Source organism: Amblyomma mixtum, chromosome 5 (assembly GCF_055824585.1).
Source record: "Amblyomma mixtum isolate Tamu chromosome 5, ASM5582458v1, whole genome shotgun sequence".
NCBI lineage: Eukaryota > Metazoa > Arthropoda > Arachnida > Ixodida > Ixodidae > Amblyomma > Amblyomma mixtum.
In genome coordinates, this window is record NC_143016.1 from 56,959,699 (window position 1) to 56,971,237 (window position 11,539).

Below are 11,539 nucleotides of genomic sequence, written 5' to 3' on the forward strand. Positions count from 1 at the left end.
CAAAAAGTGGCTGTCAAGTGCATGTATTCTGTACAGTAAACAATACTTGTGTGCATGCCGTGAACAAGTCCTCAGAAGTGCGCACATAACTTACAACTGCTCATTATCTGGCTTTCGCGCCTCGCGATGACCTCTGGTTCCGGACATTCGCGAAACCTCGCACACGGCATCATGCAGCACACGTGACGTCAAGAGGGGCTGTCACTGGTTTGCCAAAAACTGCAGCGGAGAGCGCGGGTTGCGCAGCCAGCAGGAGTCCATGGTGTATCTCCTTTTCCACACTCTCCTGTATTGTGTAGTCGTGGCGGGAGAGCGAGCGGCAAAAAAAAAAGAAATAAATAACAACCGAGCCGGGTTGGCTATAGGTAACGCTTTCGTGGGTGGAGTGCGCTACCGGTTTGTAACCTTTATTTTTTCTGGCTGTGACCTAGAAATCTTTATTTTTTTTCTCGCGTACAAGTTGATAGCGAAAACGCAGAATCCGTTTTTAATAACTGATATCTCTTGTGCTGCACAAGCTAAATTGAACATTTTTGTGTGTGGTTGGATGATAGGAGATGCAATCTCTATAAGTATTTCAGCATTTATTTTTACACAGAGTTAGCACCGTTCCCGTGCCCCTTTAACAGCATCGTCAATGACCGGTGCCACTAAACGTCTTCAGTAAATAGAATGCATCGTCTGGGAGCAGGGTCTTCGTTTCCTGAGCGCACACTTACACATTCGGCAAAAGTTACTAGTGGTTTAGCATTGCTAGGTGTGGAATATTTACGAAAGCACTTTTTTTTACACTTTTGTACACTTTTTACTTTTGTACACCGCCGCCACGTACCTCAAAGCGACTTTGAGGAGTCCACTGACTAGGCAGCCAGTTATGCGCCTTTCTTTCGTTTCATGACTATCTCAGAGGCTTCAAGTCCGCACTCGGATTTTGCAGGGTAGGAGGCTAACAGTGCTTTCGCACTAAAAACTTTGTCCAGAGCCAGCACTAGGGTCCGATGAAAAAGAGCTCTTGCTCCGCTGAGGCCATCCTGGCAAGCATTGCTCAGTGGAGACGACATCGTCGGCATGTAGTACGGGGCTGCTTGCCGGAATCTTTAACAACTTACTCTCTAGTTCTTTTAACAAGTGAAGATGAAGGAATGTTCGCAGTGATGAAGGAAGATGAAGGCAGAGAACGTCCGAAGGCTGTGAACTTCTTTTGGATCTGCACCAAACCCTGGCCAATCACCCACCGTGGGTATGTCCTATCGTTTTTGAGGCAACAACAACTTTGCTTGGGGGTGGTGCGACAGGGAGGTGAGCTACCACATGCATTCCTTCCATCTCCGAGAGGGACGTATCAAAGTTTATTCCGATGCAGTATTGTGGACGTGTGGGCAGCTGCGAGATCATTTTTGCGGGCTAAATTGAGATACAAAGGTAGCGACAGAGCTCTTCGCTATTCGCGCCCAAACTTCATCTGTGTACTTGAGGCAGCGCTCGGTATGGGCACTGGCGCAGTGCATTGCACTGAACTGCAGTGCAGGAAAATATGCGTGCAGATGGGAGGTAACAGTTACAGGATAATACTGGCTGCAATACAAAAACTAGAGAAGCGCATGGTTGCATCGTAGGTGCCCTCACACACCACACATCCACGCATGAAAAGGATGGTCTGGATCTGCCGCGGCTTGTGGCTGTCAGAATGAAGAACGAATAAGCCTTCTCCGCTTAGGCTTCGCAAATACTATGCTGGGACACGATAAAAAAAAAAGAAGTCCCGGCCCGTACCACTAAGTATAACAGGCAGTAACAGGCAGTAACAGGCAGTAACAGGCAGTAACAGGCAGTAACAGGCAGTAACAGGCAGTAACAGGCAGTAACAGGCAGCAACAGGCTTTACAGGCAGTAAGAGCAGCGGATGTGCTCGAACGTCAACCTCGTTTTTCTTGTATAGACTCTGAGGACAGCCGTTAATTGGCAACGATAACTACGACGACAACATTTATTCAAAAAATCTGCCTTATACAGAATGACCGCAAGCGCGCAGACTTAAAGTGTAGTATGCTGCGTTAATGGCTGAATTGGGTGTAAATGTGTCTGCGCGGATCAACCTGGAAGAGTTCACTTCTCCTTGGCGAGGCGATCGTGGAGAAGTCAGTGATTCAGCCAGTGAGTGCGTGAATGAATGGAGTTAGTGAGTAATTGCGTGAGAGAGTGAGTGGGTGAGTGGAGCAAGGGAGTGGTTGCATGGCTGTGTACAGTGAGTGATGGGTTAAGTGCGGGAAAGTGGAGTAAATGAGTGATTACGTACGAGAATAGAGTGACTGCGTGAGAGAGTGAATGGGCTAAGCGGTGAGTGCCTGCGTTTGTGGGTTAGTGGGGCAGCAAGTGAGTGACTACGTGAGTGGAGTGAGAGAAAGAGAGAGCGTGAGCGAGTCAGTGGAGAGAGTAAGGGGTGAATAGAGTGAGATGTGTCAGCAAGTGATTGCGGACGTGAATGGAGAGGATGCATGCGTGGGTCAGTGGTGTGAGTGAGCGCGTAAGTGGATGAGTGCGTGAGGAGCGAGTGAATGAGTGAACAAGTGCGGAAGTGGGGTGAGTGGAGAGAGAGTGATTGAGTGGGTGAGTGTAATAAGTGAGTGAGTACATGAATGAGTGGGGTGAGGGAGGAATTGTATGGATGAGAGAGTGAGCGAGTGTTGACTGAGTGAGTGATTGATGGCGTGAATTCGGGAATGGAGTGAGTGGAATAAATGCATGAGTGAAGTGAGTGAGTGGTTGTGTTTGTGATTGAGTCATTGAGTGCGTGAGTGAGTGGGGTGTGATGAGTAGACGAGCGCCTTAACTCACTGTCAATCACTGTAACGTGCAGAAAGAGGAGAGCTGAGAGATGTCTGAGAGGAAAGAATGAAAGAATAGACGGGCTTCGACACAACCCCGTCCATCGAAGCGACGCGGTGACTGTTGTGCGGATGCCGTTGGGGGAGTGCCGTTCTGGCCCTAGAATCCAGAGGGATTTCGCATGGGGGTATCTGTTGCAGCGTCGAAGACTCACCAACAACCACGCCTTCAGGCAAAACGACTTCATTTTTGCTGCTTTGTTGGGCTTTTTTTTTTGTTATAAGCCACAACGGGGAGCTTTATCTTCAGCGATGAACGCCACTGGACTTCTTTAATTGACACTTAAGGGAGCGTTATCTGATGTGGCATGGTTTAAGTCTGTCTCCTCGTCCGTCGTTTGTTAACATTTCGTAATAAGTTCTTCAGGAGACTAACTGCTAGAAAAAAAGACAAAGGGAAAAAAAGGTCACGAAAATGTGTTTGAGTTTTGACAAAGCAAAAATGCCCTTGATATTTCACTGCGACCAAGTTGGAAATATGCTGTCATAAAGTGCAGTGAACAACCCATGTTTTAAGATATCATAAGCAATGCGCTATCTTATCGAGCAAACTAAAGCAACTACATAGCAGCCACGAGTACTTCGCACAAATCAGATTGTAAAAGTATGGCCTTTCCAAAATTTTTGCTCTTTACTCTAAGCTTTTTTTTTTCTTTTAAACCTACCATCCCTCTTGAACACATACACCACTTCGTTTTATTATCGAGTCCATTCTTTTCTTTTTGTTGGCTGCACCGTGGATATTGGTTTGGTTTGGTTTGTGGGGTTTAACGTCCCAAAGCGACTAAGGCTATGAGAGACGCCGTAGTGGAGGGCTCCGGAAATTTCGACCACCTAGGGTTCTTTAACGTGCACTGACATCGCACAGTACACGGGCCTCTAGAATTTCTCCTCCAAAGAAATTCCAGCCGCCGCGGCCGGGATCGAACCCGCGTCTTTTGGGTCAGCAGCCGAGCACCATAACCGCTTAGCCACCGCGGCGGCACCGTGGATATAGCATGAGATTCTGCGTGTTCTGAATAAGCATGTGGAACTAGGTCATGTTCAGCAGGCCTAACGTCCTTCTGGCGTTCTGTTGTAAGGTTAAATCCTTGCTGTTGCTTCCAGTGGTAAAAAGCAATACTACAAAAAAAATCTGTGACTTATGCAGAGCAGATATTCAAACAACGAAGTCAATGAAAAACAATATCCGCTTAGTCCCAGAACTTGCACCGCAAAAAAACAAAGTCCGAACTCCACGTGCGCTGTTGAAAAAGCACAAACAAAACAAGTGGACATGTAAATGAAGTTCAGGCAAGAAAAAAATTCAAACTTCATTGCCCAGTAATGCCATCAGCCAGGTCGACAAGTGTTATCTGCATGGTGGGCCTACATAACGCAGAACTCCAGTCATGAGGCTAAAAAGAACAATAACAATGACCTCTAGCGATCCTCAACTGCCCCGCAGGGGGCATCTGTTAGAAATTTTCCTGTGCACTGTGCGACACAACGGACCGCCATGCGCGCAGCGCCGTGACCGGGGGAAAGGGGATACTGGTGGTCGAGCCAAAGGCGATTGTTTGGACGTTTAAGACCCCTCGGTGGAGACAACGCACCACTTTGGCTCCAGGTACCTGTAAGCGCCACCTCCGGCCTGACCTGACCATGGAAAATCGGTAGTCGCCTTTTCCTCTCCTCCCCGTTATCCTTCACTTCCCAATCCCTTTCTTACAACTCTCCTGTCTCCTACCTCCTTCTTTGTTTTGATTTTTTTTTTCAGGCGGCTAGGGTTAACCTTGTGTGGCTAACTACCCTGTGTTACGCCATATCAGGTTATAGTTGGGGTGTACAGCTGGCATGGGCAGTACTTGCAAGTTCCTGTCCTGCCCCTTGTAAGGCTCCCAGTGGGTGGCCGGCATCGTGACCGAACAGCATATACTCTTTATGCACCCCCTATGCAAAAATGGTCGCTCACTCAAAACAGGGCGGGACAAAGCAGCTGACTTTCCCCCTTAATGAAGGTAACATTCTCCAAGTTCCACGTCCTCCATAGTGAGTAGAAGGAAAACAAACCAGATTCATAACCCTGTTACTTGCGTCGTAAGTGCTTAACAGATATCTTGGCCCTTGCTTCAAGGTATCAAAAATGGCCAGCGGCGATTTGTTGCTTGAACTGCGCGACAACTCAAAACTCTACTACTCCAAACTCGCAAACATTGTGCCCATGGGGGACACCCCTGTCTCCGTCACTTCCCACCTGTCTCTCAACGCAGTCCGAGGTGTAATATATGAAACTGACTTTGTCCACCTAACCGAAACAGAAATGCTTCCAGGGCTCGCCGACCAAAACACCATTGATGTTCATTGGATAAAACTTGCAAGGATAACAAAGAAATAGACGCAAAACACCTGGTCCTCATATTTATCAGCAGCACGTGGCCTGAAGCCATCTAAGTGAGATACTTGAAATTAAACGTAAGGAATACCAAACCCCGGCAGATGTCTTAGTTGTGAGAGGTTTGGCCACGGCCCAGAGAGTTGCCGCAGCCATAAAACTTGCGCGAAATGCGCGTCGAAGGGCCACCTTTCTGAGGAATGTGACGCTGCGAAGTGCTGCGCGAACTGCTAAGATCATGCTGCATACTCCAGGGTGTGTCCGTTTTAGAATAAGCAAAAGAAATCAGCACAAATAAATTAGAGAAAAGACTTCATTCAAGAAAGCGAGAAGGCGATTTGCACTAAGGCGTTCTCCTTCACCGCAAAAACCAACATCGCCGATGAGGTGCATAGGTGCAGCACACCACATGGGCCTTTGGCATCGGTTCAGGCCACACACAGTGAGCCTGCGGCAGGACTGTCTGCGCCCCTGGCGGGAATAGCTAACACTACTCTGCCACTCTCATAACAGGCTACACAAAACTCCGGGCTGGCGGGCCTAGAGGCCCCTTCCCATATGTCCAGGTCTAACTGGACCGTCCACGTGCATTCTGCACGGTCCTCCATCGCCTCTGAAGAGGTGATGGACGCGACTCAAGGCAGCTCTGTGTCGTCCACATCGGATGCGCAGCCGGATACCTTGGATCGATCACAAAAAAGAGAGTCCCCGAGTTCCGGGGCCGAATCCAAGTTAGTCTAGTTTTCACTCCACTGGTACGCAACATTAAGATTGCTTTCATAATACAATAGAGCTGTAGAGCACTTTGTCTACCTTGAGCTCCGCCTCGACAAACGCCTTTACCCTCCCCCTCATCCATCACTCACGGTGCCGGAGTCTCGCCTTCTTCGGCACATTCAGATGAATGCACTTATCACCCCGTCCCGCCTCTTCCTCTATCGCTATCGATCGGACCCTTCCTGTCCCAACTGCCCCTGTATCTATGCGGACCTGGCCCATTGCCTCTTCTATTGCCCGGCTGCTCAGCAGTCGGGTTCCTTCCCCCCACCCTCTCTATCCATCACCACCTGGCTCGACTGGCTTGGCGCTGAAGGGGAAGAAGAACAGCGGCTTCTGGTCGCCCAGGCGGTCGACATGCTCGGCCTATAAATTATGGTCGATTAAAAGTCTTTTACTACTAAATTCCTATAATTTCATTAAAGACATCTTAAACTTATTATCTTCGGTTGCTTTCTGCCTGCGGGAACCAATTTAGGCCTTCGGCACATAAATGCCCTTAGGAAATATAGTCTTCCGTTGTGACCGAGAGGTGGCGAGCAGGCTCTCGGGAGGCATAGCCATCATAGAGAAACCTGGTTTAACAGCTCGGGAGTTAAAAGTGGAAACTAGATTTGAAGCCATAGCAGCCACCATGGTTACTTTCAAAACAACTACACTGTGCTCCGTATATCTTGAACCGCACTTCAAAGTAACACTCCTTGGATTAGAAAACCTTTTAAAGCAGTTACCAGAGCCATAGCTGGTCGTTGTAGATTTTATTGCACACTCTTGTTTTTTGGGACAGCGAGAAAACCGATACTAGAGGACACATAAAATAGAGAATTTTATTCTGTCTAATAACGTTTCTTTGTTGAACTCTGGTAAACCCACATACTGCTCCCCAACCTCGGGGAACAGCGCAAAACATCGGGACAAGAGACAAGCGCTTGTCTCTTGTCCCGATGTTTTGCGCTGTTCCATCAAGAATGAATAACCAACATGCCCAAGCTGCTAACCTCGGGGAGAATGAGTGTTTAGATCTCTCTTTTAGTTCACCGTCTGTTTTTCCTGATTTTAAACGGTATGTTTTAGACAACTCATACGGAAGTGATCACCTTGCAGTTTTCCTAAAACCAGTTTAGACGTTTTTTTTTTTTTTTCAGAAACATTAGCTTAAATGAACTAACTAAAGGTTCACGTATTGTGTCATCCATGTTGCACGCCTGGCTATTCTCAAGTCCACAACAGTGGTGGGCCAGAAGCACGAAGTATGATAGACTCAAGAATGTAAAGAATTCAAAAACGAATAAAATAAAGCTTTAGGTATTTTTCGTACAATACCCGAGTTCGAACCAGGCCGCAGCGGGCCTGCTTCGATGGGGGCGAAACGTAAAATGCGCTAGTGTGCTGTGCGATGTCAGTGCACGTTCAAAGTGTCCTGGTAGTCGAAATTATTCCGGAGACCACCTTCCACGTCCTCGCCCTCTGCCCGGCAGACCCTCCTCCGCGGGGCCTAGAGAGCCCCAAGACCTGGGAGGACTGGGAGACCCTGCTGCGCTCGGAGGACCCGGCCGTGCAGACCATCGCCACCGGCCGGGCTGCCAGTGTTATGGACCTTAGGAACATAAACACTTGAGCGCAGTGTGGTCGTGCGGGACCCAGGGGCGTGCCCGAATTACTTTCATATAATAAAGTTTTCTATTTCTCTCTCCACTACGGCACTTCTTTCTCTCTTTCCTCTTTAACTCCCACCTTCCTCCCTTCCCTTACTGCGCGGTTGAGGTGTCCTCGGAGAAATGAGACATTTACTGCGTCTTTCCTTACATGAAAACAAATTCTATGTTCTTATTATAATCAATTTTATGTGGCTAGATAGGTTAACGGCTACTTTCTCTGCGCTGCGCGCACTTCGGTGCGTTCGCATGTGCGAGCGCCCTGCGCCTCTGCCCCCGATTACGAGCGCGTCAAGAGGTGGCGAGGACACCAGAACGAGAAGTAGCAGAGCAAGCTTTCCGCGGGCCCTGGCACATGAAAGAATGCAAGGTGTCCGACAGTGCGCCGCATGAAATCGAACACCGCGTCTGCATCGAGAAAGAAAGCAGTTTGAAGTGTCACACGAGCGTTTTCAGTGTTTTTGGAAGAGTGTACAGTCGCCCAGAGACCTCTCTAGAGCGCTCGAACTGCGTGCCGTCTGTGCTCCGCAGCGTGCACCGTGACGTCTAGCGCAGCGCCTGGTTCGATATCGCGCGTCTTTTAGCATCGTTCATGGAGGAAGGAAAGAACTCAGGAGAGGTGGTTACGTCACATTTTTTTGAAGCCGTGCTCCCTGCCCCCCCCCCCCCCCCCCCTTCCTCTACTTGGCCTCCATCTCGGCGTACTTGCGCGCGCGCACCAGACATGTAGCAGGTGACGTCGCTGCTCCCAGCGTTACCATTGGCTGCGCCGTCGGCCAAAGACTCCCAGTAGTCCTTTGCGAAAGTGCACGACTTTCGGCACACTTTTCGGCGTGCATCTCGGATAGCAAGGGCCTCTCCTGAGCGTGCCTCGCTCCATGGTATCGTCTGAGCATACGACATGCGCTATCTCGAAACAGGCGCTGCCGCTAGATGTCGCTCTGCGCGCTGCAGAGCACGGACGGCACGGAGTTCGAGCACTCTAAGCAGGTCTGTGGACGACTGTACATCACTGAAATTCGCCTTAAAGAGTGTTACCTGCTGCTTTGTCGTTCTAATTCATTCAAACGCGCACGCAGAACGGCTTCATAAGGCGGAATGGCAGCAAGTGGATACGAAGCTACTACAAGAGTGTTTGTATTCCTTACGTTATCTGCTACTCGTTTGTGACGTCGCAACGGCCTTTCGACTGGTGAAACCGAAATCGAAACCGCGTGAAAGAACAAATTCAATTATAAGTAAGGTAGCTAAGCGTATGCTAATTTCACGCGGTGATTCGTGTTTACTAATGTCTTACGTATCACTGCAAAACAAAAATACGCTACAAAATTTTTGTGTCTTTACCCCTCTAAGGCTATGGCTGAGGCTGTCGGTTTCTGTAAGGATTAGTTAACGAACACACTTTCATTGAAAGTTAAATTAAAGCCGTCACAATTAGCTGCCGTCGAGTCGCTAAACTTTCATTTTGTTTAGTACGGAAAAACCTTGATAGCATACCGATTGCCACGTTTTCCCTGAATTTGCGTCATAGGCTCCTTAACGTCGTAGCTCCATCTTATAAGCCAGCACACTGCAACATCCCGTTCAAAGAGTCACCTGCGTTATACACGCGCGAAATGCGAGAAGTGAGCCGAATAGAAAAAAAAAAAAAAACTGGAACCAAGTTAGACACGTGTTGCTCTGCACAACTGCGTTGTCGGACAAGGTCATCCTTCCCGCAGCCGTTGTCGCTAGGCGAACAACACTATTTTCATATCTAGAGTTCGAAGGATTCTGCGTTCTTTGGGACTCTTCTATTTGCTTTTTCCCGTAAAACTGTGTCTTGCAGAGTTTCACCTCGGTGCTGTCCACCGCCCATCATCGTGTAATAAAAACTGGGCAAACCATGCAGTGCTGAACTGCAAAGGGAATCATCGTATACACTCTAAGCAGAAAGGGGTAAAAAGGGAGTAAAGTTGTCCTCTAGCGCACAGCCTTCTGCAATAGGGAGTGCTCTAGAGGACAGCTTACTCTCTCTTTACTCCCATATAGGCATATTTCTGTTGAGAGTGTATAATCTCAGCAGCACGACCATCTCGCGACCGATTTGGCCGTGGTGATCTATTAGCGCTGGCATATGTACGCTCGAGCGAAATCTCCTTATTGCTAATATGAACACGTTGACTCGACTGAGTAAGTATATAGGAATCAGAGACCCACTGTGCTGGTTCAGTGGTTACCGTGTTTGGGTGTTGAGCCCGAGGTCACGGGATTGAATCCCGTCCAGTGGCCGCATTATGATGGAAGAGAAATTAAAAAGACGCCCTTGTGCTGTGCGGTTTCGGCGCACATTAAAGATCCGCTCGTGGCCTAAATTAAGCCACTGTCCTTCACTTAGGCTTCACCAATACCCCATGTGCAGCTTCAAGGCGTTGAACCCCCTATACCATGTCACACTTACAGGAGTCAGAACTGGTGTTCATTGGCGGTTCTATGAAGGCGAAACACAAATGCTGTGCGGTGTCAATACATGTTAAAGTTTCTCAGGTGGCCAAAATTATTCCAAAGCCCTTTACTATGGCACCCCTTTCTCCATTTCTTCTTTCACTTCTTTCTTGATTCCCTTATGGCCCACCGCGGCGGCCGCATTTCGATGGAGGCGAAGCGCAAAAGGCGCCCGTGTGCTGTGCGATGACCCTGGCCACCAGCATTGGCTGGCGGCGAAGGCCAACGCGGCAGCAATAACTAGTGGACTGCCTGACTAGGCGGCCCACCGACATGCGCTAAGAAGGTTCTGTGATAATAAAGAAGTTTCCAATCAGTCGGTCAATCAGTGTACGTTAAAGTTTCCCAGGTGCTCGAAATTATTCCGGATCCCTCCACTACGGCCCCTCTTTCTCTGCTTCTTTCATTCCCACCTTCCTACCTTGCGTAGCAGCGCGGTTGAGGTGTCCACCGAGATGCGAGAAAGTTAATCCGCCATTTCCTTTCCTCAAGCAGCCCTTTTTTTTCATTGTCGGATTTGGAGGGGAGGATTTGTGGATGAGCATGCTATGCATTTGCCGAAGGGAGGGGAAAAAGCATTCGCGCTGTGAAAGAATATAGTCAGCGAAGATCACGCTATAAGTCAGCACATTCGGTCGCAGATCCCAGCCGTAGTTTTGATGCAGGAATGCATTTAACGTGTAGCACGACACTTTCCACAATCCTGAATTGGTCTTCAATACAGAGCGCACTGACTGCATTAAGTCTAGTGCGTTGTGTGCACGTTGTGTGCACGTTGTGTGCACGTTGTGTACATGATTTCATAGACCTGACTGAGTAGATGGAACGATACAGAATAGCCACGTTGTGTTGTTGCGCTGTTAATTTTGCATTAAGAAAAAGGAAGACGCGATTAGATTACCAGCTGTCCGGCAACATTAACACTATTTTTTAAAACATGGCGCTGTGGCTTCAAAACAGACACACGTAGCATGGTAGCATAGAAAACAAAAAAATATTAGGGCTTGGAAGAAGTACGTGATGAATTAACAGACGAAGAGAAGGCAATCCTACAATATACAGTTATATAGCAGAGTGCGTTCAGATAACGATGGTCATAGAGGCCCCATGACCTCTTCTCATTTTAAATAAAACTGTCATGTGGGTTGGGAAATGTGTCGGAATAAGGAAATGCAGCATGAGATTTATGCTCTCTGTTGAATAACCATGTGGAACTAGATCAGATTCAGCAGGGCTTCTTCAGCAAGGATTCAGCCTTCTGGCGCCTCGTTGTCAGGTTAAACCCTTGATACTGCTTCCGGTGGCAAAACTAAAAAAAAAAAACGAAAATCTGTTGCTTATACAGCATAGAGATTGAGGCAACG